At 42.7% G+C, this 26,726-nt stretch overlaps 1 protein-coding gene across 1 annotated transcript in view; it reads left to right on the top strand.

Moving 5' to 3' along the window:
* Positions 1 to 16,418: 16,418 nt before the first annotated feature.
* filip1l (filamin A interacting protein 1-like) overlaps positions 16,419 to 26,726 on the top strand; it is a 104,818-nt gene continuing 94,510 nt past the window's right edge. Inside the window, exon 1 of the mRNA XM_085347675.1 lies at positions 16,419 to 16,826. The gene's annotated coding sequence lies outside the window, so the exon portion shown is untranslated. The remainder of the gene's footprint in view (positions 16,827 to 26,726) is intronic.

Genomic DNA, 26,726 nt, shown 5'->3' with positions numbered 1-26,726 from the left:
CTCTAAATTGGTTGCAAATGTGCAAATGAATGCCATGTTCTACTAAATAACACTTGAAATTAATAATCAAGACGATGAAGCTGAGATTGATGATTATAAACAGTGTTGGGCAAGTTACTTCGAAAAAGTAATTAATTATAGTTACTAGTTACTTTTTCAAAAAAGTAACTGAGTTAGCAACTGAGTTACAAGATTCTAAAAGTAATTAATTACTTGAAAAGTAACTATTGAGTTACTTAAAAAAAAGTTTGGGGTCCAGGGTATAATTGGCCATTTTTAACTACTTTTGATTTCCCCTCCACATTTTACCTTTAAAAACTATTTACTTTGTTTTGTTTGGTATCATCCTTTTCAGCACAGCCTCACATGTCTGAATTTACAGTTATGTTTTCTTTTTTATTTACTAAATCTAAAATCAGAAAAAACAAAATAACATCCGAGTAGTAAAAGTGATATTTTTTACTGTAACAACCACAAAAATGTTTAATGAATCATATTTCATAACTTTAAATGCAAATATAAATTGTCAATTTTAAAATCATATGTTGCAAGTTATTTGCAGCCATTTACCTTTTATTACCCTTTTTTTAAAATAACCATTTCAAACTATTTACATAACAATCAGCTGTTCTCCATTCAATAAGATGACACACAAATTATTTGTACCACTCCAAATATTTCTGTCCACTATAAAGGAGAACATCACAGCCTGATACCTGCAGGTCTGACAGCAGCAGGAGTATCACTCCTGTTTTCTACCTGGAGACAGCAGTCGCCTCATTGTTCTGACACACAACACAAAACTATCCATAACATTACACACTAACTACACAAGACAACACATGAACTACACACTCCAAACACGCTAAACGTCTCTCACATCTCAAAACTCGCTCTCTCTCTTTTTCTGCTGTCTTTCTCTCTCTCTCTCTCTCTCTCTCTTGCCATCACTCCTAAAACTTCCCCCTCTTCCTAAACAACCAAATGTCATGTTGCCATATCATTTTTTGATTGGTCGACATGGTGCATTTTCCAACCAACACGAAAGGATTGTTTTTTTTTTTGTTTTTTTTTTGCTCATAAGCAGAGAGTACTTGCTAGCGCTGTCCTTAGACAGTAAACGTGACGAAACTATTGAGGAAAAAAAACGCTGCGTATATATTGTTAATCATGAGTCTGGTTTTACGGCATATCAACACAATTTAAAAACTGGTATATATCACCTTGTTGCTTTGTCATCTTGAAGTGGTCATGTGATTGGCTTACCACGACTACTTTATTCTTCCTCAGTCAAACAGCAGCACTCATGCAATTGTTTTGCCCCCTTAGCTCCAGGTGTTGCGCAAAAAAGTGATTGTCTGCCAGAAAGTGATTGCGGTCCGTGGGAGTGCGCGCAGCTGCTTAAAGCTGTAGCGCCCAGATTACTTACAGCTACTTCCGGTCAACTGATATAAGATGCGGTAAGCTGAACACAGCTTCAACCGTCTGTACTCAATACTGAAAAAAGTAGCGCCGGTAGTAATGCCGTTACTTGCAACGCTGTTATTCCCATCACTGATTATAAATGATTATAAATGAGATTATAAATTATAGACTTCTGTCCAATCAGTGTTCTTTTTGCGACCTCCTGCTGGCTGTAGGTGCAGAAATGTATTGAAACTCCTGCAAACATACATGGAAAGTATATAAGGCAAAAACAGAGGCCATGACTGACAGTGCTCCACTGTATGCTTTTCTACAGGGGTGATTCTAGAATCAGAGCTTTAGGGGTGCTGAGCACCCAGAGAGCTGCCCAGCCAGGCAAGATAAACCTGTCTCTGTCAGTCCCTGCATCCTTAAATGTTGTCCCGAGTTCTCTCTGACTGTCACTTTGGTGCATTTAAACCCCTGTTCCTCCCTGTCCTCATTGTCTGTTGTCTTCATCTCTGTTATCAGTCATCATAATTTTACCATCTCTGTGCAAGTCTGCAGATTTCTTTATTAAATCATAAGATTCTTAAATTCATCAAGTCTCTCTGTGCCTGGGTCCTTGTCACAAAACATGACATCACTGTTTTGTACATTTTAACACAATTTAATTCCCACATTTGTGAAAGAAAAACAAAACACTTTTTTGAAAAGTCTGTAACAAAATCATCAAATCTGATAAAGGTTATTTAAATGCTGCAAAAGAAGAATGGATTGGAAAAAAAAAATTTTCCTGACCTTAATTACTGGGGGAGAATAATGAATGATGCTCATAGTGAGTAAAAAGTAAACTGAGTGTATTTTTTCGACAGAGATTCACTTTTAATGTATATGTATAATATAATACAGATAAATAAAAAACACTCCCAAAACAGAATAAATTATTACAAATAAATTATTACAAAATATTAATAAAAAACTATAGAAATGGAGGCAACTTTGCCTGTGGTAGAATGTATACAATGTATGAAAAAATCTTTACTGCAGATACTAATTTTACTAATTTAATAATACTAATTTTGTGTTGTAAGATTTATGAGTTTCATGTTTTCATAGTGGTACTTAGGAGAGCTTGACATTTGTGGTACACACTATAAAAAGTTTGAGAAACACTGATAAGTGTATGTGTGCTTTTGGAAAACATTTAAAGCTGCTGTACAGAATCTTTGAAACAAGCTTAAAACATTTTTAGAATATAAACAGAGCATCTGCTTCTCTTTACAGCTCCTCACTCCACCAGGGCTGATTGGCACTTTCTGATAGTGCGCAAATGTGATGTATGTAATGCAGCAGACATACAGACAACTGGACGGTCCAAATGTTGGCCTACCTATCACTGGCTGAGGTTTTAGTAGAGTTGTGGCTGAACCACATAAAAATATATCATTAATTTTAATCTCCTCAATCAATGAAAATGTTATGTTGGAATGTTGTTAAAGAGGGTCAAAAATGTTTCAACCCAGTTTGTTTTGCAGATTCTGTATAGCAGCTTTAATATAGGGAGGACACAACTTCCAGATTGTGTGAGTAAAATCAGTTTTTTTCTCTTTGTCAGTTTAACAGTTTCTGTTTTGCCTGTCACTGTTCCCTGTCTGTTTTCTTACCTGGTTCTTCCTGACCTTGCCCTTTCTCCTCACGTTCCCTCTTTCCTCTCTCCCTCTTTGGACTGACAATCATACACAAATAGATTGTATTCAATTAGATGAAAAATTAAATTAATTTAAAAAAATACTATTAAGATCACTAACAAAAAGTCCTCTCTCAGTGTACTTTCAACCAAAAGGCAAATAACCAAACCACATGAACATCTAATAAAAGATATAAACATTGAAACACTGATCCAACATTATTCTTGATTGACGGATCATTTGATTTTACACTTTTACCTGAATGTGTTTACCTGAATACCCCTCCTTGAATCGCTACCTTATCGTGGTGGAGGGGTTTGTGTGTCCCAGGGATCCCAGGGGCTATGTTGTCTGGGGGCTTTTGCCCCCTGGTAGGGTCTCCCATGGCAAACTGGCCCTGGGTGAGGGACCAGACAAAGAGCGATTCATAAGACCCTTATGAAAAGGACACCGAGGGAACAGTTTACCCTGCCCGGGATAGGGTTACCAGGGCCCCGCCCTGGAGCCAGGCCCGGGGAGGGTGCCCGAGGGCGAGCGTCTGGTGGCCGGGCCTTAGTCCATGGCACAGCCCGAAGAGGAGACATGGGCCCATCCTCCCGCAGGCCCACTACCCGCAGGAGGCGCCATAGGGGTCGGGTGCATTGTGTGCCGGGTGGCGGCCAGGAGCGGAGGCCCTGGCGGACTGACCCCCGGCTGCCAAGACTGGCAATAGGGACATGGAATGTCACCTCTCTGGTGGGGAAGGAGGCCTGAGTTAGTGCGTGAGGTTGAGAGGTACCGGCTAGATATAGTCGGGCTCACCTCTACGCATGGCTTGGGCTCTGGAACCAGTCTCCTGGAGAGGGGCTGGACTCTGTCTCAGTCTGGAGTTGCCCCTGGTGAGAGGCGGCGGGCTGGGGTGGGTATTCTAATATCCCCTCGGCTTGCTGCCGGTACGTTGGGGTTTTTCCCGGTGGACGAGAGGGTTTGTTCCCTGCGCCTTAGGGTCGGGGAACGGGTCCTGACTGTCATCTGCGCTTATGCGCCGAGTGGCAGTTCAGAGTACCCAGCCTTCTTAGAGTCCCTGGGGGGGGGGGGGGTGCTGGAGGGTGCTCCACCTGGAGACTCTGTTGTCCTGCTGGGAGACTTCAATGCTCACGTGGGTAACGACAGCGAGACCTGGAGGGGCGTAATTGGGAGCAACGGCCTCCCTGATCTGAACCCGAGCGGTGCTTTGTTATTGGACTTCTGTGCTAATCACAGTTTGGCCATAACGAACACCCTGTTCGAACATAAGAGTGTCCATAAGTGCACGTGGCACCAGGACGCTCTAGGCCGTAGGTCGATGATCGATTTTGTAATCGTATCAGCAGACCTGCGACCATATGTTCTGGACACTCGGGTAAAGAGAGGGGTTGAGCTGTCAACTGATCACCACCTGGTGGTGAGTTGGATCAGGTGGCGGGGGAGGACGCTGGACAGACCTGGTGCACCTAAACGCGTAGTGAGGGTGTGCTGGGAACGTCTAGCAGAGGCCCCAGTCCGCGAGATCTTCAACGCACACCTCCAGCAGAGCTTCAACAGCATTCCGAGGGAGACTGGGGACATTGAGTCTGAATGGACCATGTTCAGCGTCTCCATTGCCGAAGCTGCTGCATTGAGCTGCAGCCGCAAGGTGGTTGGTGCCTGCCGTGGTGGTAATCCCCGAACCAAATGGTGGATACCAGAGGTGAAGGGAGCCACCAGGCTGAAGAAGGAGTCCTATCGGGCTTGGTTAGCCTGTGGGACTCCGGAGGCAGCCGACAGGTATCGACAGGCCAAGCGGAATGCGGCTCGGGCAGTGGCTGAAGCAAAAACTCGGGTGTGGGAGGAGTTCGGAGAGGCCATGGAAAAAGACTTTCGGACTGCCTCGAAGAGATTCTGGCAAACCATCAGACGTCTCAGGAGGGGAAAGCGGTGCTCTACCTGCACTGTGTATAGTGCTGGCGGAGCGCTGCTGACGTCGACTGAGAAAATTGTCAGGCGGTGGAAGGAATACTTCGAGGACCTCCTTAATCCCACTGACACGTCTTCCGAGGAGGAAGCAGAGTCTGGGGATGAGGGGAATGACCCGCCAATTTCCGGGGGCGAGGTCACTGAGGCAGTTAAACAACTCCTTGGTGGCAGAGCCCCTGGTGTTGATGAGGTCCGCCCCGAGTTCCTGAAGGCTCTGGACGTTGTAGGGCTGTCCTGGTTGACACGCCTCTGCAATGTTGCGTGGAGATCAGGGGCAGTACCTGTGGACTGGCAGACCGGGGTGGTGGTCCCCATCTTTAAGAAGGGGGACCGGAGGGTGTGTTCCAACTACAGGGGGATCACACTCCTCAGCCTCCCTGGGAAAGTCTATGCCAGGGTGCTGGAAAGGAGAGTTCGTCCGTTAGTCGAACCTCGGATACAAGAGGAACAATGCGGTTTTCGTCCTGGTCACGGAACACTGGACCAGCTCTTTATCCTCTCCAGGATACTTGAGGGTGCATGGGAGTTTGCCCAACCAGTCTACATGTGTTTTGTGGACTTGGAGAAGGCATTCGACCGTGTCCCTCAGGGTGTCCTGTGGGAGGTGTTGCGGGAATATGGGGTGTCTGGCCCATTGCTACGGGCCATTCGATCCCTATACAACCGTTGCAAGAGCTTGGTTCGCATTGCCGGCAATAAGTCGGACTCGTTCCCGGTGGGTGATGGGCTCCGCCAGGGCTGCCCTTTGTCTCCGGTTCTGTTCATAATTTTTATGGACAGAATTTCTAGGCGCAGCCAAGTGGCGGAGGGCTTTCGCTTTGGTGGCCTCAAAATCTCATCTCTGATTTTTGCAGATGATGTGGTTCTGTTGGCTTCATCGGGTGAGGGCCTCCAGCTCGCACTGGAACGGTTCGCAGCCGAGTGTGAAGCAGCGGGAATGAGGATCAGCACCTCCAAATCTGAGGCCATGGTTCTCAGGTGGAAAAGGGTGGAGTGCCCACTCCGGGTCGGGGATGAGTTCCTGCCCCAAGTGGAGGAGTTCAAGTATCTCGGGGTCTTGTTCGCGAGTGATGGGAGAAGGGAGCCGGAGATCGACAGACGGATTGGGGCTGCAGCTGCAGTAATGCGGACGCTGCACCGGTCCGTCGTGGTGAAGAGGGAGCTGAGTGTAAAAGCGAAGCTCTCAATTTACCGGTCGATCTACGTCCCTACTAGGGCTGGGTATCGTCACTGATTTCTAGAATCGATTCAATTCCGATTCACAAGGTCCCAAATCGATTCGATCCACGATTCGATTTAATTCGATTCGATTCGATTTAAATCTGGGAAATTTTGACAGTCAGAAGTATAATTCAGATCAGAACATTTACATATTTTTGTATCTATAAAAAGGAAGCTGACACTCGCAAGACTTTATCCAAGGTGTGAGCATCACAGCAGATGCCTTTGTGTCAAAGTAGCTGAAGATAAAACACAAAAAAACATGAAGGTGATTTTCCTGGCCTGGGATTTTATAAAAATATTCTGCAGTACATCAAAAACGAAAGAAAACCATTAATTAATGAACATTACCTCTGACGTTACAGCGGTTTTATTAGACACACGGCTAAGCATTTTGCATTTTGAATAATATTAAAAAGTTTAAATTTGTTCAGTATTGAACAGCAGAAATGAGGCTTTCTTTTCTGAAGAATGTAAAAGGGAAAAAAACAGCGGCCGACAGCGCTGTAAACAAGAGTAGACTTGTGCGTAACAAGCAAGCGAATAATGAAGAAAGCGAAACTGTTCGAGAGAGAGAGAGGGGGGGGGGGGGGGGGGAGAGGGAGAGAGAGAGAGAGCTGCGCATCGCAATGGAAGCAAAACAGTAAAAGAGTGAATTCATGACGATGTTTATGTGAAGCGTTTGGATCTTCTTTTGCTGCTGGTTCGGTCAATATTGTTTGGAGAGAGATCAAACTAACAGCTTTAGAATCAGCGCATAAAGGGCGTGAACACAAAGCGCGGACCCGGATCAGCGAGCTGTCGGCTTTCAGCCCCGACTGTGAGAAAGGCGACATCTAACTGATTCTGATCCGCGGGTCGCGCTGTGTGTTTAAGTCTATGTGCAGAATCCCTGTACCTGCTCTCATTTACTGTTTGGTGGTTCTTGAAATTTTGTGAGATGTCACCAGAGATTCTGGCATTTCGGACAAAATAAATTTATATTAAAAAATCGATTCAGGATTTTAATGAATCGATTTTACGTTATCCAAGCCAGAATCGATTTTAATCGATGAATCGATTATAAAAACCCACCCCTAGTCCCTACCCTCACCTATGGCCACAAGCTGTGGGTAGTGACCGAAAGAACGAGATCGCGGATACAAGCGGCAGAAATGAGCTTCCTCCGAAGGGTGGCTGGCCTCTCCCTTAGAGATAGGGTGAGAAGTTCGGCCATCCGGGAGGGGCTCAGAGTAGAGCAGCTGCTGCTCCACATCGAAAGGAGCCAGCTGAGGTGGTTCGGGCATCTGACAAGGATGCCCCCTGGGCGCCTCCTGGGTGAGGTGTTCCAGGCATGTCCCACCGGGAGGAGGCCCCGGGGCAGACCCAGGACACGCTGGAGAGATTATATCTCTCGGCTGGCCTGGGAACGCCTTGGTATTCCCCCGGATAAGCTGGAGGAGGTGGCTGGGGAGAGAGAGGTCTGGGCCTCTTTGCTTAGGCTGCTGCCCCCGTGACCCGGCCCCGGATAAAGCGGATGAAGATGGATGGATGGATGGATGGATGGATACCTGAATGTGGCTCCTTTTTCTGAAAACACTTCCTCATATCCATTATGAACCTGGCTGTCTTTCTGTACACACACACACACACACACACACACACACACACACACACACACACACACCAGGAGTTATAAGGTTAATGGGCATTCAGTCAGTTAGCTAGTTAGTTAGCTAGTATCCATTTCAAACAGGACAGTGGTAACAACAGCAGGCTACGGAGAATTTAAAGTTTTAGTTTTTAAATAGTCTGCATACATTTAAATGGGAGCAACAGGACGGTGAAATGTCGCTGAATTTACTACAGAGCAGGACGGATTGTAGGGTAGCAAACATCGTTGGAAAACACGTTTTCAACACTGCAGGTTACCTGGTGTTAGGGCTGGGCCATATTATACCGTTCACGGTAATACCGGTATAATGTTAGGCAACGATAGGAAAATGAAATATCGCGATAGAATATGAGTAAAACGCGCATGCGCAGTGCCTTTGTTTTCATACGCACATGGCCGATTGTTGAGTGAAACAGATGAACCAGAATTGGTTTGTAAAAATGGTGCAACTTCAGTGATGTGGAACTGGTTTGGTGTTTGTCCACAAAGCACATTTTTTTGCAGAACATGCAAGCGGCCGTCGGACTAAGATGCCCTTAAATCTGGGAGTAATCTGGGTCCTAAACTCCGTCTTTTTCAGGTCAAACGAACACTGCAGCATCACTAAGAGTTAAAAACTGTCTAAATTCTTTCATCTTTAATAAAACGATCAGCATTGCTGCTTTACCAGGTGTAACTATGAAGTTTAACTTCCAGGCATCCATGAAAACAAAATGTATTACATTTAACGGAGTTAGAAGCTAGCAGGAAGCTAGCGGAAGTTAGCTCGCTAGTTACCTAAGCATGATATTGCATGTTCTGACTGAGAGATTTCTGAAAAAAATCAAACGTACAGCTCTGCTATCACTTCCAACATAAATGAAGACAGGAAACTAAACAGCAGTGACGTTTGTAGGGTTATTGAAGTTGGGCTAGCTGGTATATAATGATGTGCTACGTGATCGCTAGCGACACAGCTATGTTAGCATAACATAAACAGTGAAGCTGGAGGACGAACACTAACACTTTTCCACTTATAAAAGTTAACGTTAAGGTTCCTCATGGTTAGAGACAAATGCAATCGCATGGCAGGATGCTGTAAAAGGACCAATCTTCAGTCAGGAGAACAACTGAGATAATCCATCCACAATACGAGGTTAGTCATTAATATACTGCAACAACATGGGAATAGAGCCGCTGCCAGAGAATTCAACATTAATGAATCAATGGTACAGAAGTGGAGGAAGCAAGAAGAATGAGTTTAATAAAGTTTGATTTATCTGACTGCTTTGTTTCGCTTAATGTGCCTTATAATCCCGTGCACCTTATGGTCCGAAAAATACGTACTGCACACTGCAGTTTAATGTTGCAAAGCACCTCTTTTTAACTTCAGTGGATATTATACATGGTTATGCTCAGTATATGTCAGCCCATTTCTACTGGAAATGCCTTTTGGTTAAACTTTCAGCAAGGAATTTGCATTTGCACTGTTACATTTTTATAAAGCTTTAATGTACATAAAAACCAGCTTCTTGTTTAAGTGAAAATAAATGATAGGTTGTCTTTTTGCGCTAGTAATGTTGTGGAGTTGTATTTTGTCACGCATCAATTATATTGTCAGTTATATCGTTATCGCAAATTTTCAAATATATATCGTGATAAATATTTTTGGCCATATCGCCCTGCTCTACCTGGTGTAATTAGAATTAGAATTAGAATTAGAATTAGAATTCAACTTTATTGTCATTGCACATGCACAGGTACAGGGCAACGAAATGCAGTTTGCATCCATCCAGAAGTGCTTTAGTGATATAGATATATTACAATATATATTAGCAATAATATAGATATGTGAGTATATTACAGAAATGGGTCTATTATGGTATGTTATAATGTACACGGTATGAAGTATGTTGTGAATATTCTATAACTATAAGTATGTACAGGCTGTAGTGAGTACAAGCTATGTACAGGATATGAACAGGATATAAATATGAAAAACTATACAGAATATGAAATAAATAACTTTACAGAATCTGGGATATACAGCTATACAGAAATGGGAACTATGCAAGTTGTAAACAGTTGTAGGATTAAAAATTATCGAATGTACAGAATGATTATTTACACAGAGCTATACAGTAGTGCAGTTAAGATAAGTGAGGGTGTAGATAGTTTCTACAGAGGCTATATAAAGTGCTAGTGGTTGTGAGTGGTGGTTCAGTCCATGTTATTATTGTGTTTGAGGGTACAGTTGTCCATTGTGGGTGTGTGTATGTTCAGTCCATGAGTTTAACGTGGGTCAGATGTCAGGAGGCAGAGTTCAGGAGTCTGACAGCTGTGGGGAAGAAGCTGTTCCGGTACCTGGTGGTCTTAGTCCGGAGGCTCCTGTGGCGCCTCCCAGAGGGCAGGAGGGTGAAGAGTCCATGTGATGGGTGACTGGGGTCTCTGATGATTTTCCCAGCCCTTTTCAGACACCGCTTCCTGTAGATGTCTTTTATGGCAGGAAGTGGTGCTCCGGCGATGCGCTGGGCAGTTTTCACGACCCTCTGCAACGCCTTCCGGTCCGAGGCAGAGCAGTTCCCGTACCAGACTGTTATACAGTTGGTCAGGATGCTCTCGATGGTGCAGCGATAGAAGTTCACCAGGATGTCTGAGGACAGGTGGTTCTTCCTCAGAGTCCTCAAGAAGAAGAGGCGCTGGTGAGCCTTCTTGACCAGCTTGGAGCAGTTGGTCGTCCAGGTGAGATCCTCGGAGATGTGGACTCCCAGGAACTTGAAGCTGCTCACACGCTCCACAGCCGTCCCCTTAATGTGGATGGGTGGATGTGGGTCAGCATTCCTCCTGTAGTCCACGATGAGCTCCTTGGTCTTCTCGGTGATAAGCAGCAGGTTGTTTCTGTCGCACCACTCAGCCAGACGATCCACCTCCTCCCTGTAGGCGGCCTCATCGTTGTCACTGATGAGGCCAATCACCGTGGTGTCATCTGCAAACTTAATGATGGTGTTGGAACCATCAGCAGGTCTGCAGTCGTGGGTGAAGAGGGAGTAGAGGAAAGGGCTCATCACACAGCCTTGTGGTACACCGGTGTTCATTGTGATGGTAGATGAGCAGCGGTTATCCAGCCGGACATGTTGGGGGCGGTTGGTCAGGAAGTCCAGTAACCATTTGCAGATGAGGGAACTGATACCCAGGTCTGTCAGTTTCCTGATGAGTTGTGAGGGGTGGATTGTATTGAATGCTGAACTGAAGTCTATAAACAGCATTCTGGCGTAGGTGTTGTTGTTGTCCAGGTGTGAGAGGACAGAGTGCATTGCGATGGAGACTGCATCCTCTGTGCTCCTGTTCCGGCGGTATGCGAATTGGTGGGGGTCCAGGGTGGGGGGGAGACAGGATTTGAAGTGTGCTAGGACCAGTCGCTCTAAGCACTTAGTGATGATGGGGGTGAGTGCTACTGGGCGGTAATCATTGAGGCAAGATGGGTTGGAGTTTTTGGGTATCGGGACGATGGAGGTGGATTTGAAGCAGTAATGTTTTTCAGCTAAAAAGAAACCTGGTCTGACTCCTACCAACTATATAAAGAGTAACTGAAGGTTAAATGCAGCTAATATGTCCTGTTTTAAGCCAGGCACTTCCACCTCAGCTCCGCTGCGTCTTAGCCACCATCGCTAGAACCAGAGCAGGGGAGAGTTGGAACAAACCATTTTGGGAGGGGGGGTTATCTATACTTTTGTTGTTAAAATGTTACGTTTCAAACAAGTACAGTACTGTATGCTTTTTATATTTTTAGTAGTGTGTCACACAAACAGCAAATATTGCCAAAAAAGTAAGAAATCTGCTGAAGCACCCCCTAAAATCGCCCCTGCTTTTCTATCCAGATTGGCAGTGTCTTTGGGATCATTGTCACAATGAAAAATAAAGTTGTGCCAATCAGTTGCTTTCCAGATGGTATTGCATGATGGATCAATATCTGGTGGTACTTTGCTGTGTTCATAATTCCATCAATTTTGACAAAATCTCCAAAACCACTGGCTGAGCCTGAAGCATGGCAGAGCTTTCACTGTGTTTTACAGATGGCTGTAGACCACAGGTGTCGAACTCACGGCCTCGAGGGCCGGTAAACATGTCTTGCAGTTCTCCAGAGGCCTGGTAATGAACTAATCATTTGATTCAGGTGTATTGACCCAGGGTGATATCTAAAACCTGCAGGACACCAGCCCTCGAGGCCTGGAGTTCGACACCCCTGCTGTAGACACTCAGTGTTGTACTTCTCTCCTGACCTGCTCTGTACATACCTAAATTCATTTCAATTCTTAATTAAATTGTATTTGTATAGCACCAAATCACAAGAACGAGGTTTTAGGGACGGGCAGCCATCTGCTGCAACCGATTAGGGATGGGGGGGGGGGGGGTGAAGACAGGACAATGACATGCTGTGGATGATGATTTCAAGCAATGGTCAGATCCATCACTCAAGACTTGCCACATTTCTGATTTTCATACTTCAGCCTTTTCTCCCTGTTTCCCTTCCTTAAAAATGGCTTCTTGACAGCCACCCCTCTACTGAGACCCTTTATGATGAGGCTTCAGTTAACAGTAGATGAATCAGCTAAAGGTCCAGATGCATCCTGTGTCAGGTCTTTCCTTGATATGTTCCTTTGTCCTAAGGTCATGACTTTCAGATACTCTTCATCTGCTGTAGTTTTTAGGCTTACTATTTCTTCTTTTGTGTTTTTTTTAGCTCTGTCAAATTATAGATATTTTTTTTAACAACAGGCAGTATGGTTGCACTGTTGCCTCATACGAAGAAGGTCCTGAGCAGTGTTGGTCAAGTTACTTGAAAAAAGTAATCAGTAACTAATTACTGATTACTTCCCCCAAAAAGTAATCCCATTACTTTACTGATTACTTATTTTCAAAAGTAATTAATTACTTAGTTACTTAGTTACTTTTTAAAAACACGATTTAAAAACCTGAATAGGTGATAAATCGATAGATCTTTCAGCCCAATTCTACTTTTTCTGCATAATCAGAGCGTTCTCACTCCCGAAGCGTAACATGTCGACGTTTTGTCACGTCCCGCGGCTTTCCCGAGGAACGCGAAAGGAGACCTTCGGCGTTCTTATGGTACGCGGCGGGTTATGGCTGGAATCCAGTGCAATGACGCTCCCGCGGTAACAGACGTTCCAGCCCTGTATTCCAGCCCTAAACCTAACCTTATCCCTAGCCCTGACCAGAACCTTATTCCTGACCTTATCCAGGACTTTAATGATGTTAAATAGCGTGTTTCTAAGTGATTTGAAGAAAAAGAGCGAACATGTGTAGATTCAGTCCAGACGGTTCTCATATTCCTCTTTTTTCCGAGGTCGTCATTTAGGAACGTGGTGGGTAGCCGAAAACGTAATATGGTGACGATTTGTCACCTAGCGTAAAATGTTACGCTTTGGGAGTGAGAACGGTTGGCATAATCCATCATACAAAATGTAATCAAATGGAAAAGTCTCTTTTTTTTAAACTTGTTTTATTAGTTTTAATCTTTTAACTTCAGGCATCAAGCAAACATTTAATTATATACAACATTCACTGACTGGAAGAAATTTGTTTAATATTTAAACCTATTTTCTGCACATTCCAGCACATAAAATATATATTTTTTGTGTTTACACTCACTCTTTCAAATAGATGCAAGTAAAACACAGCAGAAAATAAATAAAATCAAAGACTAGCGGTCCTGTTGCTCTATTTTCACCTGTAAAGCAGGAGTAGGGTAGGCGGAGATTTACCCTGGTGCAGGTGTGCTGCAGCGGTCAGTGGAAGAATCCGCGAGTTTCTCTGTGAATTTCCCATTACGTCATAGCGCACTCGGTGCTTGTTTAGAGGGTTTTTTCGCTGTAAAAAGAAGTTTTGTTCCCACGCACAACAGACACTAATGTTTTTGTCACTTTTTATGGAATCAAACTCAAAATAAGGTCAGTACTTCCACGCTTTAAACGCTGCATGCTCATACTCTCTCCCACACTCGATATATTATCCATTGTTGATCTGCACACAGCTGTTGTCACTAACAGCGCACTCGCTTACGTCACTGTCATGAGACATTCTCGCAAAAAAAATCACGGTTTTAGTAACGCAGTAACGCAGCGTTCCTACGGGAAAGTAACGGTAATCTAATTACCGTTTTTGCAATAGTAATCCCTTACTTTACTCGTCACTTGAAAAAAGTAATTGGATTACAGTAACGCATTACAAGTAACGCGTTACTGCCCATCTCTGGTCCTGAGTTTAATTCCTGTGGAGTTTTCTAAATTGCCCATAAGTGTGAAATGTTGTCTGTGTGTTAGCCCCATGGCAGGCTGGCGACCTGTCCAGGGTCATCAACGTGTCAGAGTATAATCATTCCAGCACGTGCTGTTTTATCATATCCTGTTAGTGTTTAGATTTCAGACACACAGTTTGCAGTAAAAACATGTTGTAGCTTTGTGATGCTTTATACGATTGGAAACTGTTTTTAAAGTGTGGATTAAAACGAGTGGAGTCAGCCAACATTTGAGCTTACCACATCGTATCTTACATGTTTTTTTTAAACATCAAGGCAAAATGTTTGTGTAGGTGTGTGCCCCATTTTTTAAAGCTCCAGTCAGAACAGCTGAGTCACTGACCATATCCCACTGCAGGCTTAAAAGAAGGTGGCTTTTAAGAGGACACCCACATTATTTTTCTTCTTTCTGAATCAGACTGATAAACAAGTAATCAAAGAACTGAACAAAAAATTCTCATACAGACAGCCATGGACACACATGGACACACACACACCTCTGGGTAAATAAAGGTGAAAGAAAAGAGAGTTGGCTGTAGATTTATGGCAGAGTGTCAAGGAGAGGAGCCACTGACAGCTGGAGGACTCCCAGTCCTGATGCAATTCAGGTCACGCAGGCACACATTAAAGAAAGACACATCCACAGGTCAGTCCTTGGTCTGCTTTTTTTCTCCTTCAGTGAAAGGCAGACTTTGAATAGAAAACTAATTCATTTCGAAGCAGTTTATTTTAGCCCTGCATGCCATTTGAAGCTGAACAATGCCCATAATTCTATTACTGCTGTGACGTCCGCTGAGGGGAAAGAAGCTGCCTGTGACTCAACCGTCTGCAACCCTCCTGCCTCAGACTGCATCAGAAAGTAACCCTTATTTTTTAAAGCACTCAAAGCACCAGGTATCTATTTTTGGTGCATCCTTACCAAGGGTTGCCAACTTTTTAACTATCAAAGAAGGGATACTCTTGTGCTAGAAGCACAGTGCACAGCCAGCTGGGCATAGTGTAAATATGCACTGCATGTTCATATTCTTATAATAAAAACGCAGTAAAATGTTGGTATTCAGTTTAATCATTACCTCATCTAAAACAATAAAGAAAAATACAGTACATAATAATTTGGGCATTTCCTTTCAAAAATAAGCAAATAATAATAATGATGATAATAATAATAATAATGTAAAAACTAGCCAAGCCCCTATCGACTAGCATACTAATAGAAGCTAGCCAGTGTTAGCTCCTCACCTGCAGACTGTCTCAAGCAGGTGAGGAGGAAGCTTATGTTTTCTTTTATTTTCTACAACAGCATGCCGTTATCATTAAAAAAAACAAACTGGCATGTACTGTAAATGTGTAGTTAGACTTCTTAACCAGGGGTATTAAACATAAGGCCCAGGAGCCAGAATTGGCCTAGCAATGTCACCAATCTGGTCCACTGGGCGGCTTTGGAAAATGTGAAAGATGGTATAAATTCTCAACTTTTAACTTTATTTTCGTACAGTTTTCCCACTGATAAAGACCTCCTGGATAGTCATCCATACTACATTTAGGTATCAGATAAACAAGTAAATGATGACATCTACTAGGGAAATGTCTTTATAAGTCCACAGAAAAAAGGACATTTTGTATGAATTAACAAAAGCTTTGTGTTTTATAATTACGGGACAGTCTGGGCAATGAGCCACTGCACTTTTTTCTGTACTTTTACACATTTATTTCTTACAATTTAAGCCCAAAAAGTTGTGCAGTAATTTTTCATTGCTTTTCACTTATTTCAGTATAAAATCTAATTTGCACTGTAAATGTTAAACTTCATGCATATGGCCCACAGTATAAAAAAGTTATGACATCCCTCTTCTTTACACTGACAGGATAGATTCACTGACTGGTGGATTTGACATTGCTGACTTTGAAAGTCATTTTGTTCACATCTTCAAGCAGTTTTGGGGCAATGTTTAGTTTATTTGAGCCACTAACACCTTAAAAAAACACCTACATTTCCTTTCACCCCTCACACCCCCGCTCACTATTTCTCTTCTGATAGTCATAGACTCCCAAAGGCTCGTGAGCCATATGGCACCATCAGGGATCCGTGTGCACTTGCGTCCCAGTGTGTTAGTGTGCTGGAGAGGGAGAGCAGCCGTGGCTCAAGGTGTCAGCAGGCAGGGTGGTTTAAATTTAACAGCAACAGGGCTGATCTCTGCATGGCAGGTCCTGTCTCTCCCCTTCTGCTCTCTCTCCTCACACACAGACACACACAGTCTGTCTTCATAGTCACCAGCCACAGACATCATCACACACAGCAGCAGCAGCAGCTCCCTGTCAGGAGACGCACCTCTTCGTCCTCTTTGTCCTCTTCCTCTCTCTCACTCATCAGACCACCTGGATTGTACTAGAGGCCAGCTGAGGACGCGGCAGCAGCAGTGACGGCAGTGGAGGAGAGAGAAGGGACGCTCAGCGTTGCAAAGGGAAGGAGAGCGGAGCAAACATTCACACTGAGGATAACACTTCATCCGAGCTGGCAGGCTGAAGGCACAGCCAGTGGCACTGCAGAGGCACATCAGCACCGTGGGCTAAAGATTTGCTGCGAGAGGTAAGGCTGGAGCTTGGCTATGAGACAGTGTGTGTGTTTGTGTCATAAGATGTGTGTATATCATCTGTTTCCTTTGGAGGCAAATACACAAATGCAAAAGGTTGTGAGCCTGTGTGATTGTGCATGGATGTCATGGAAAATTATCACTGAGTCATGTTTGTAATAAATTACAAGTATTTCATTTTCAGCCTAGTCAGCCTGGCATTTTCAAAATTGTATTTTATTTATTAAAAAAAATCTTGATTTAAAAAAAAAAATCCTGAATTTATTATTGAAGTATAGTCTGTATTTCTGCAAAGCCTTTTGCGCAGATGCGCTGAACTTCAGTGGCTTTTCAGAACAACCACTGAGCAGAACATAATCTGCATTGTGGCAGCTTTTCTGCAAGGTTGCTGCTAATTGAATAGATACAAAGATTAGAGGCCAGAGGAGACCCGAGGCTCTGAGGAGGGGAGGGCACAGTGAACTCCTGCTGATCTTAATTCAATCTAATCAGGTTGAATTTGCTCTAATTAGGTTTATTTCTTTGGCTGGGACAGACAAGGCTCTCACACATTTGGGTTTCTTTTTGCGGTTGGCTCTGCGTGACACTTTTGTTTTGCTTTCTTGGAGGGAATCACCATTACAGCTGAATCTGCTGATGAGGGCAGAACATGATATGGCCCCGGCAGTGGCAGCATGCCTCGTGATCAATTTGCCCACCACATCAAAGCTGGCGGTGATAATTCATCCACTCCTGTGCGGTGACACTAGCTCGAGCGGACGCTGGTGTTACACGGCGGGGTTGTATTAGTTGCAGCCGGGGAATTTCCAAAGGGCAGCGTGTCCATGAGAACCCACAGCAGTGTCATACAGTATCTGAGACCAACCAGAAGGGGTGGGTGACGGGAAGAAGGGAGGGAGGGAGGGAGTCAAGTTACCAATCTTGGACTCAAGTCTCAGATTGAAAGACGTGGGCGAGACTGGTAGCAATGAAGCATTTCCACTGGTTTAATTATGAAACTCTCACTTTATTATTTTCTCCTTTGGCTTATAACATGCCAAATCTTTCATCATATTATGGGATTGGGGAGGTGCTGTGCTGGCATCCATAGTTTGATGACGTGCTGGTATGTGGTGGTCAGCACAGTGAGAGCGAGAGATGTTACTAATAAAAGGATTAGCATAGCCTTTAAAGATCATCACATAACATTTTGGTTTGTGGTTACTCACAGGATGTGAACGATGATGGCTTGAGGCTGGTATTTATAGGTGGAATTTGGGGCTCTTTTTTGGGCTCCTGGAACAGTTGGCCATTTCCACCTCTTTTCTTTTTTTCTGATGTTTAAAGGTCTGCAATAAAAGCATCGACAGGTGTTCGAAGCACTCCTTCCCGAATGGAAGAAACCTTCTTCCTGTGAGTAAATATTTGGGCAGAAGGATGCCTTGCCGTTCAGGTTTAAACGGCTTGCAGTTTAGCTTGTGACCGGAAGTGACCGGTTAATCGGGTTAACCATGTATGATAGCGGGGCCGAGAGCCACGGCCTTCTGGTGCTTGTAATCTGCTGTAAGACAACAAAAGGGGGCTGGCCAGCAGGATGATCAGCAGGTTTAGTGTGAATGGTGTTTATAGTATGTGTGTGAATGATTTATAGACAGTTCACCATAGGCCCTGATGGGAGTGTCGAAGCAATGACAGGCCCCTCACATGTCAGATTTTAGATTGACAGAAACTTTTCAAACTCCAATTTTTTTTATACCTGTTTTGTATAAACTCCTTCAAATGACTTTAAAAATGACATCCTGCCCTGGTAGAAAGTGCTTTGCTTTCAGTCTGATTGACAGTTTGAGGGTAGTGGGGCAGAGATCGCTAAGCAAGACACGCATTAAGGCAAACCTCCTGGCACCCTGAGCTTCACCAGCTGTAGACTGGATTAGAAGGTCTAGCTCAAAAGGTCTTATTGAAGGTGTTTGATTCATCAGCAGGAAGCGACTGGTGGTTAAATTCAGGGTTTAAAAACATGGATCAAAGATGCTTGAAGTTTACTCCTTTTTCATCCCCTTGGAAACTGCAACGGTTAGGCGAGTACAAACTTATAACCTACTCCAACCTAATAACCCCTCCAACCTCCAAATGTGGGCTTTTATACTTTCTAAATAGAGAAACTTTATCTGTCAGTGTCTAACAATGCTCAGGCAAGTCTGTGACCTAAAACAGTATTTGATTTCCCTGGATGAGAAAACCAAAATAAGGCTCCTAACTGACTATCCGCTTGCATTGTGTCAGTTATCTGAACCTAACTTTAACCATGACAGGAGTCTGTAATCGTTACACATAGTCTACCTGAACACTACAATCCTTATTTCTTGCTTTTTCAAGGCAGTTTAAATTAGTCTACTAAAAACGTGGCAGTAATCGTCAAACGGCCATTTGTGAAGGAAAATTAGGTGATTGCCGTTTAATTTGGAGCAGGGGCGGATCTACAAGGGTGGCATGGGGTGGCAAGTGTCACCCTAAAATTATCCCTTGCCACCCCAAGTGCCACCCCAGGTTTTCCATATGACAGTGTTGTTTATTAAAATAAGATAGCATTAACAGTTTGAGCATAGTTACAGTCAACGGTGAATATAAATGCTAAAACTGATTGCATAGTGTTTCCCCCCACCACCATTAACAAATGGTTCAGCCCATAGCAGGACTGGATTTTTTTCTTGTTTTCAGTAGCAAGCGATGTTTATGATTGTGCCAGAGCACATTTTGAACAACATCATGGGAATTTCACTTTTTACACAGATGTTACACTCTGGAAATGGAAGGAAGGTGAATGTTATTAACCCTCTGTGGTCCACGGACACGCTGCACCTCCAAATCACATGACTGATGTAAGCTGACATAGCAACAAGCTGCAGCCACGCAGCGAGACAGAGCGAGTGAGAGAGAGCGAGAGAGTTTTTAGATGTGGGAGATTTGTGACGTTTAGTGTGGAGTGTATACTTAGTGTGTTGTGTTGTCTTGTGTAGTTGTTCTGTTGTGTAGTCGTTTTGTTTTGTGTGTCAGTGAGGGCACTAATGAATGTCACAGAGGCACATTTGCAACGTAAACACTGTCAACCAGCGGAGTGATACACCTCCTGTTGTCAGGCCTGCAGGTTTATCCCTGTGCTGTTCTGTCTTTTGGCGGACAAACTTCTTTTTTACTGGCACACATCATTTGTGGGGCATCTTATTGCAACACCTGATTGTTCTCTCATTTTAGTTTTAGTAATATTTTTAAATGGTTGTAGAAAATGAAAAAAAACAAAAAACGGCAGGTGTATTGGCTGCATTTTTAGATAAATAGTTGTATATGTTTACAAAACGTACAATTTCTATTTGCATTTCAAGTTATAAAAATTTACTCAACATGTCTGTGGTTTTTTTTACAGTAAAAAAAAATACTACTCGTATTTTTAAGTTCTTTGTGTGATTTCAGATCAGTAATACTAATGCAGTATGTCAGTGAAAAAAACAACTAAATTCAGTTGAGCTGAAAAGAATGATACCAAACAAGGCAAGGGGAAAAAACCAAAATGAAACAATTTGAGGGTGAAATACAAGCGTAAACTCAAAAGGAATCAAAAATGGGCAGTTGTATTTCAGACCTCAGTGGGTTAATCCAACAAATTAGGTTTAAATTTTGGTTCATGACAGTGCAGATTTCTGACATTTTGTGTAATTTAAGCATATAACAATGTGATTGTTTTCTAACAAAAAACAGTCTGAAGCTTAATTAGACTTGTGTTTGTAAATGAACCGCCTCATTTTGTGTAGCTTTCTGGATTTTATAGTTATTGGGCTACATATTTATTTATTATAAAGGCTATACAGTACATAAGATCAAAACTCACATGTTTTATGTAACTAAAGTGTGTCATTATGTGGGCTACAGACAATAATTAAGTTATAGACTATATTTATATGAAAAACGTGTATACTTACTGCATTTGAATTATTTTAACCATATGTAACCACCTGCATATGTGTTTTAAAAAAAGGCTTTGATTTTGCCACCCCATTTGATTTCTTTGCCACCCTCATGCCACCCTAAGAAAATTTCTCTAGATCCGCCCCTGATTTGGAGGACTTGTTGAATGAATGTATCAGTACTGAGCGATTAGCGGGGGATTCGGCTTCTCAGTTTGATGGTTGAAAGTGGCTCCTTAAAAAGCTTCAGGGCTGATACGCAAAAACTGCGGGTGTTGCAGATTGTTTAATTGAGCTGGGCGTAGTGGGGTCGACAAGTACAAGAAGTGCATGGGTAGTGGGCCACATGGTGCTTGGCTGCAGGAACAGTGACTCGTTTCATTGGTGGGGATCCTGTTTCTCTCACAGAATACCAACAGCTCACAGCTCTGGGAAAAGAGCACTATATATACCCCAGTGTTGTCCAACATTAGTCTCTCTCTCTCCATTTCTCACAGCTTGCCTTCTGCTGTCAAGCAAAGTCAAAATAAGCCAGCCGAGATCCATTTTTCAGGCAGGGGTGGGTGTGGGGGGGCACTGAAAGATCAGCTGGAGTGTGCTTTCGCAGAAGACGTTCCCATGAGAGCAAGGCAAGACAAACAAACAGAGTGTCGTGGACAAGTGGCTATAAAAAAAGTGAGAAAGGTGCACTGGTGACCGTAGACGGTGTGTTTAGTGCAAAACACATGAAACACACTCGGGATGGGAGCTAAATTATCTTTACGCTGCTTCAGCAAAGCTTTTCTTCCTGCAGGTGCTTCACTACAGGAACAGCTCAACTCCAAGCGCATAAATAATTCACCAGGGTATCTCCAAGCCTGTTCTGCTCTGAGCGGTTACAGCATGATTTGCTGCGGCAGACACGGTCGTCGTGGTCGTCGCTCATCTCCGTGCAAGAGTAAAGCAAGTAACACTCGAGGTGCATTAGTACACCGTGGAGCATTAGTGACGGATGACTGCCTGTGCTGCATTAAAAACTATCAGCAGGAGGTGGGGGGGGTTGGCTGGAGGCTTCAATTATATGTGTGAAAAAGGCAACATGGTGAAATCCCAGACCCAAAAAACTCTTTGAACTCACTTTGAAGTTCTGCATAATCTGCAAAGTTCAATAACTTGCCAGACAGCTCAGATCACTTTCTTTTTGTCAGCTATGAGTCATATGTATATACTTGTAACCATTCATTCTCATTTGAATCTTGTATTGTGTCTGCATATGTTGCAACAAATGAAGAACGCTTGAAAAGGAACATCAGAAGCAGAATAAACAAAAAAAAGATTTGCGTTGGCTCTCGAGAGACGTCCTAAACTACAACGGAGTCGCTACTTTGAATCGAACTGGTGCTCTGAACAAAACACACGTCGGAAGCTGAAGCTGTAATAACAGACAAATATGATCTTGCTCAGCCTGTGAAGATTAGCTATGTTAGAGGAACATAGCTTAATATTGTTAAGTAATATAAATAGACAACTAAAATCTATAAAACTCTCAAACAAGGGACAAACTCTACTAATGTGTAAATTATCAAAGAAAGCACAATATTTATTTGTCTACAGGTCGTAACCCATTAAATATGTAACAGGAAGACTTTTATCACTTTTACCTTGGTCATATTATTAACTGCTACTTCATACAGCACCTAATGAACTATAGGACTCTGATACACATGAAAACTCGACTATGTGTGCTTATTACAAAGAAACCAGAAAACATTTGTCACCTTTATCGGATTTGTAACCCTGGCTGTCTTTTCATTTCCTCGTGCTGTGAATGTTCGTCATTCGCATTGTTGGGATTTGTCGGCGCGTCATCACCTTTACTTTGTTTAGTCCCTCTACTCTAAGTTAAATATACAATAAGGGGCCACTGCAGAGCTGTTTCCATGATGCAGCAGAATGTGTCAGGATGCTAGCTGAGGCTGTGGAGTCTGAGATGTAGGTTTTGGCATCTTTCAGTTTTTCAGACGATTGCTTTATCTGACTTTGGGGTGAATTTGCTGGGACGTCCACTTCTGGGAAGGCTGACATGTGTCTTGAATGTTCTCCACTTCTAAATAAGCTTTCTCACTGTAGAATGATGGACTGCATACTGTTTGGAAATGACCTTATAACCCTTCCCATGTTGAAGCAACAATTGCTGTTCATTGCTCTTGTCTTTCTTGGCATTGTGCATTCAGCACACACCTGAATTCTGACAGCAATAGTTTTTCTTACTGGAAGAAAAAGTAAACACAATGATTGTCACACTATGGGATAAATCTATGGTTGACTAAAACATAGCGTGTCCATGGGTGTAGCTTAGCCTGCTTTGTGGAGAAACATTATATAAATGTAATCTCTATAGAGCTCTTTACAATCCAACCTCAGCATGAACCAGCTCACATCTTGCTGCTATATCTGCATTGTGTTCCCCTAGGGGCCTTGGCTTTGCTTGTGAAATTCTTGGCATATGCAACACGATGGGATAAAGTGACAGAGGTGGCAGCCTGATGCTAAAAATTCTCTGCGGGGGAAAAAAATAAAACACCCAAAGGGGTCCGTGAGTGTGTCTGTGCTCCTCTTTGGGCCTAAGCCTCCATTGTTGCTCCTGTCTGTGTTTGGTGTTGCCATAGAAATGGTCCTAGTTGAGATGCGGGCTTAGCATGGATCTGTAACTGTGAGTGGCTTTTGCATTCGTTAAATGACGGGGTCAGTTATCAGACTATTTTCTGATGATCCCCCCTCCCTAACATTTTCCCTGCTACCTCTTATTTAAGAGAAGTGAGGCATGTGGAGAGCAAACAGGGGCAGAAGTGGAAAGGACACAAGTGTCACAGTGAGAAATGTCACTGTTGCACCCTGGGACATATTTGCTTACTTTCGCCTGGATGAAGTGGGAAGTTGTCCTAACTGGGGGTCTTTTGCTCACAGAGAGACTGTATTTGGCACGAGTGCTGCAGTGTCCGTCTGGGACGAGGCCAAAGGCTGGACAGCAGACAGTGTTGGTGCGGATGAAGCGGAGAACGCTACACCCCTCTGCCAAGATGACTCATAAGCAGAGCGGGCGGGGGGTGGGGTGGGTGGGCAAAGCCACAATAGTGCTTCAGAGTTTGGTGTCCAAGTTGGACAGGATGAACTGCGGTTTTCCACAGCTCATCATGAAAGTGTTGCGGTTTTATTATAACCTCTCGTCCTCTCTAGCGCTGCGATCCCTGTGCCTGAATCAGGGATGTGTTTTTTGCACGACATGTTACGTTGTTTTTGTCAACTGCTGTGCAAAAAAGTACATGAATGCAGAGGCAGCTAACTTGAAGGATTTATAATTTTCCTCAGCTGATAAACCGCACTGATGACTCAAAGAATAATAAACAAAAAACAAAAGAGATCTGCAGCTCTGTTCTTTACAAATGAAATGCTCAGATCTTGTTCAAAAGAAGCCATGAGTCAGCTCCTGGAGAAATATTGCTTTGCTGCTTGGATGCAGCATAGCCACTAAATATTGAGTTGATACAACCTCGGGATAAACCTCATCTTGTTATGTATGATGATATATTTTTACCTATGATGATTAACCTATACGTACTTGTCAGTCACCTCTAATAGATTAAAATGAATGACCAGCACAGGTGAAACTGAACTCACCCCACTTTCACTTTAGGAAACAAAACCAAAAATCCTGATCACACATAATGAAATTCCAATGAGACGTTTCAGACAATCACATCTATAATACCTGTTTGTCGATCAGACACATCCACCCGGTTTATTACAGTTTTCAGTGGCATGTTGTGCTGTAATTACAGCTTAGACATTTGACTTGTAAATTGCCCTTGTTGTGATTCACTGGACAGCTTACTGAGGATGTTGCTGGGCAACTGGGTTAAGTTAAAAACTGAATAAAGATGCTTAGGGAACCATAACTATCTCCCTTCCCTACATAGTGGGTAATTATTTTTCTCAAAATTAGCTTTTGTAATAATTTTATACAATTTTTTACAATTTTCAACTGCATTTCTGTCTTAAAATGATCAAAATGTATTTTTAATATAGAATTATCATTTTAATTGTTATCGTCAATCCATTCCTGCTCTAGTGAGCAAATAATTATGTGTGACGAGGTCATCTTTTCATCTAGAGGTTAATCAATACCAGGATCACAGCAGAAATGTCAGCTTACCAGATAACCAAGGTGTTAAAGCAGCCTAGCCAAAGATAAAGCTATTTAACAAGAAAATAAATAAGTAGGATCACGAGATTTGAAAGTAATAAGGGGACTAATACAAAGGTAAATAAATAAAAATGATAATTAATTCATGCATTTGTAAAACTATTTGACGTGTAGATCTGGTGTCAGTATTTTATGGGATTTTGATTTATTTTTATGTAGTCACTTATTAATTTTATTTATTATTTTTATTTGACAGCTTCAGTCCTCTATAGAGTGCAGTACATAGCAGCAGCTCAGAGATTTCTCCAGTTTTTTTTAATGTTTTGCTGCTATTATTCACTAAAGATGATGAATTTTACTTTGAGGAATATCCATAATTTGTAGATGCAGTTTTTTTGCAGATTGATGACCCTCTGCCTTTCTACAGTGCTACAGCAACATTCACTAATTAGCTGCAAAATGTTCCTCCAGCTGTTTCTCTGTAGTACCACTTACTTTTACTTTTTTGAGATGTGTTGCTGGCATTAAATTCAAAATGAGTTGATATTTTTCAGGAAATAGTGAAATGTCTGTGTCAACGTTCAATATGTTTTCTTTATTCTGTTGTGAACATAATACAGGTGAGTGAAATTTGCTAATCACTGCATTCTGTTCCTTTTCCCATTTGTACCAATTCATGTACTCTTGTGTATGGCACACAGTACACGTGTGCACACCTGGATACATGTTACTTGTATTGCTGCAGCCAGTACTTTGGCTCTCAATATGCTGTAGCAGGTTCACTGCGTGTGCTTTTAGACTTTAAATGAAGCTAACAGACTGCTAACCTTTCTGTAATCACCGACTGACAATCTCACATCAATTAAAAAACACCCAAATGTGAACTAATTTAAAATGCACAAAGGAGCAGCGTTGTGCACCTTTAAAGCTTTCAGTCCTCACACATTTTTAGAAATCATACAAAACTTTCCACTTCTTCAAACCCAGCCTGGTTAGTGACTCAGGTTTTCTTTGTGTTCACTTTGCTGTTACAGTAGCAGCTTCAAATGTCCCATTTAAGTTTATTCAAACAGCTTATTTTGGAATATAGGACAAATCTGCAGCAACCACAGGTCTAGTGATTTAGGCCAATCAGAGAAAAGCACCTTCAAAGCTTTCTAAATGAAACCCTGGCTGGAGCTGACTAGAGTAGAGTTCTTATCTGACTTCTTGCCTTCTCCTCACCTCTACCGTGCAGGGGATTGGGTGACCTACTAATTTTAGCCCAGGCTGATTTGTTGGCTGCTGGACAGTTTGGATTACAGGCAAAAAGGAGCTGACACATCAGTCATAATTCAGAGGATAAAGAGGAATATCACCACATATGTGCTTCATTTATTATTTACTACTACTATAATTTTCCAATTTAAAAAATCTCACTTATTTAGACAAAACGACTCCCACAAGAGTAAATCATCACAATGACTTGAAGCAGAATAAAACGTGTCCAATAATAGTTTTACCTTCTATTTCATCTGTAATGTATGACCTCACAGCTACGCTAGCATTACTCAGAGGACTTATAAAGCACAGCAATGCTCCTCTCACACTGACAATGCTAATATGCTGCTGTTTACAATGTTCGCTGTCTTAATTTTAACTTTAACATTCCCTGACGAGCACCACACACTTGGAACAGCTGAGGCTGGTGGGAATGTCAACAATTCTGCTGGTGTTTTTACTCAGTTCTGCATTAGGACTAACATCATGGCTAATGAACATGAATACAATTGATT

This window comes from Diplotaxodon limnothrissa, linkage group LG23 (assembly GCF_057381915.1).
Source record: "Diplotaxodon limnothrissa isolate DT_005_m linkage group LG23, D_limnothrissa_male_GT1.1, whole genome shotgun sequence".
Taxonomy (NCBI): domain Eukaryota; kingdom Metazoa; phylum Chordata; class Actinopteri; order Cichliformes; family Cichlidae; genus Diplotaxodon; species Diplotaxodon limnothrissa.
The sequence above is the reverse complement of the archived record's forward strand: the minus strand, read 5'-3'. Positions and strand labels throughout refer to the sequence as shown.